The sequence below is a fragment of the Equus przewalskii genome, chromosome 28 (assembly GCF_037783145.1).
Source record: "Equus przewalskii isolate Varuska chromosome 28, EquPr2, whole genome shotgun sequence".
NCBI lineage: Eukaryota > Metazoa > Chordata > Mammalia > Perissodactyla > Equidae > Equus > Equus przewalskii.
In genome coordinates this window covers 14,149,345-14,152,533 of record NC_091858.1, presented here as the reverse complement: position 1 = coordinate 14,152,533, position 3,189 = coordinate 14,149,345, and the positions used below count along the sequence as shown (strand labels likewise).

At 43.8% G+C, this 3,189-nt stretch overlaps 1 long non-coding RNA gene across 1 annotated transcript; it reads left to right on the top strand.

Moving 5' to 3' along the window:
* Positions 1-2,459: 2,459 nt before the first annotated feature.
* Positions 2,460-2,838, top strand: LOC139080002 (uncharacterized). Its single transcript, XR_011534099.1, has 2 exons — positions 2,460-2,607; positions 2,694-2,838. It is a non-coding gene; the product is annotated as an uncharacterized lncRNA (long non-coding RNA).
* The last annotated feature ends 351 nt before the right edge of the window (positions 2,839-3,189 follow it).

The window sequence follows — 3,189 nt, the reverse complement described above, 5'->3', positions numbered from 1 at the left end:
CCTGTATGGTTCCCAGTCCTGACTACACCCCAGCATCTCCAACGAAGATTTTTCATGCTGATAATTAGAGTTGATGTATTTATGGGGCTCTGTTTTCCCAACGGATCATCCCATCTGAGGCCAACATTCCTTTTGAAGTCCAGAGAATCTGAAGCTTGGAGGAGCTGAACACTTCCCAGAGAGCAGAGCCTCAGGGAACAAAACTTTAGATTGATCTTAAGATAATTAGCCATCCTTTTCCTCCATTCACAGAGTGTCTCTTTGGAAAACATTTGGCGGCGAAAATCATTAATGAACACATCTAAAACCCTAATTAATCAAAGCATGAATCCGATTCTTGATGAGCTGTTTCCCTCTCCATTACATTTGTGGTATGCAGACATTTGGACTGCTGGCCCCATAATAAAACGTGGTCACACTGTACAATGTTGAAGTCTCAGCCACGTGGGCTACCATTTCATTGTATCAACCTCCTCGTGATCTTTGCTCAACACTCAGAATTTCTATTTCAGTCAACAAAAAGCAATCAAATGTTCATCTTTTGCTACCAGTTACTCAATGTGAAAATGACTTGTACCCACTGTAATCATTTGATGCATAGCTCTACAAAACCCACCTTAGAACAATTTGTTCTCTTAAATGAGTAGCTAGAAAAGTTACATGATGCCAAGCACAGTCTTATTATGTCTCTGGCAGACAGCTGCCAAGGAAATATACTCTGTAGTGTTGGGTATTACTTGATAATTTGTTACTGTGGGAGAACAGGTGCATTTACAACACTGCTGGTGGATGGATGGAAATAAAGAAGGGCATGGAGGTGAACTCTATGATTTTAGGTCATTTATTAAAGCTCTCAAAGCATCAGTTTCTTCATCTGAATAACGAAAATAATAATGTTGCCTGCCCATCTTACAGGGTGATTATGAAAATCAGTTGAAGTGCATAAATGTATAAGCAGTACCCACCATGTCCAACACTGTAATAGCTATTTCTGGAAATATAAAGGTAAATAAGTCTTACTTCTTCTTCTTCTTCTTCTTCTTCTTCTTTTTTTTTTGGTGAGGAAAACTGTCCCTGAATTAACATCTGTGCCAATCTTCCTCTATTTTGTATGTGGGATGCCACCAAGGCATGGCTCGAAGAGCAGTGTGTGGGTCTGCACCCAGGATCCAAACCTGGGAACCCTGGGCTGTTGAAGTGGAGTGTGCGAACTTAACCACTATGCTTCCCGGCCAGCCCAGATAAGTCTTATTTCTTGACTCAAAGATCATTGAATGGAAAAATAAAATAATTTATGTAAATTGTTAAAATCCCTACAAAGTCCTAGGAGTGGTCCTGGTAGTAAATTCACAAAGTCAAAATTAGAGGAGAACTTAGAGATTCCGTAGCCTAGCCCTCTCATTTCAAACAGAGTTCCAGAGAGAGACATGACTGGTACAAGGCTGGACTATCAGGAGAATCAAATATTTATTGTTAAAAGGTTCCAATTTTTAAGCAGATTCCTGGAAACTCAGATAGTCAGAGCTGGTAGAGTCAGCTAAAATTTAAACAGTTCTGTAGGGCAAGTTGAAGACATTTAGAGCAACCTCTCAGTTCTGTTTAACATTGCAGGTCAAAGGGTAGGCTCAGGAATCAGACAGACCATGTGGGTTCTGGCTCTGCCACTTACTAGCCAGTGACCTTGGGCAAGATATTTAGCTTCTCTTTGTCTCATTTCTTCATCTGTAAGGTGAAGATAATAGGATTGCTGTGAAGAGTAAATGAATTAATATGCAAAGGGCTTTGAACAATCTGGCACATGATAAGCGCTCAGTAACTGTTACGTATTAATACGATTTAAGTAAGGTGAAGGCTCACATGGGTCAGCGTGTTTGTAAGAGAGGAGGCTCCGGAAAGGATGATGGGGCAAGACAGAAACCTTAGACAAAAGGGCAGAGCTCAAAGTAGGGAATGCCATGAATGTCTGTTCCCCACAAACCAATCCAGAGCTGTGACCTTTAGGCTATTTCTTTCCTTTCACGAAGGTGTCAGCTAACACCCTCAGCATTTCGAATATCATGTGCAAAGCATGAGCCTGTGCTTCTAGGACTGCAGCAGGCCCTTGTCAGCTCAGCTCCCAAGAACAGCTCACCCTGGGTTCAATTAAGGCAGCAAATGGCTTCCAGGGAAGAGGCAGCCCCTGTTCTGAGATAAAGGCATTGATCACCCGTCGTTAACAATTCATTAGCTGCATCAGGCCTGAAGATTGACAAGCACATCCTGGTGGGGTTGTTTGGTTAACGTGCTGATCACATGTGATTATACAAGGCTTCCTAACCTCAGCAGAACGCTATGGGCCCTGCTGACACTAGAGTAGGGTCACTCTGGGACAACTGTCTGTTTCCCAGCCCCACCACGTAGGCAGGGGCGAAAGCAAGGTCAAAGTCAAAGAAGAGGGCGAACTGGGCTATAACCTAGTCAATGAGATTGACACAGCTGGAGAAAGAACACATCAGCACAGAGGTGTGGTCAGCATGGGCCAAAACAGCGTCCAAGAGGAAGAAAGAGTCAAAACGCCCTGGTCTGTCCTGGAGTGTGTTGCCTGTTCCGTCATCTGATCCCCTCCAGGTATATCCCTTTGGTGGAGAGTGAGGCATTTGGCTTCATGTAACATTCCAGTCAGACACCAGCTCCCTCTTCTCCTCTGATTCCAGGCTCGCCCGGCTCTCTTCGGATGATAGTTTACTTCCCACACGGATTTCACCAGGGAGAGAATGTGCCTGAAACAGAATGTGTGTCTGATCTCCTGGCCGATTTTGCTTGTCATTGTAAATTAATAAAATGGCATTTTGATTTACACGTCTGTCTCTTGTGAACTTGGTTAGTACGACTGAGGGTCTGATAAACTGGTCTTACTTCCGTCTGCTGACAAAACCAATTTTCTCAGTTTTTGAACCTGAAAAACTAAAGGCCAGACCCTGGACTGTGATTAAATCACCCAGGTGACTTCCCCTTTGAAGTACCCAGTAGCAGGCAGTCAGCCTTCCGTCTACACCGCATTTCCCTCCCGGACTTTCATCTTTCAAGGTGAACGCTCCACTTTCAACGCCCACTCGGATGATTGATTCCGTGGTGATAAACCCAGGAAATGGAAGTTTGCCCCTAACCTGAGTTACCCAATCAACGTTCTGACATATCTGCAGAAGCCTC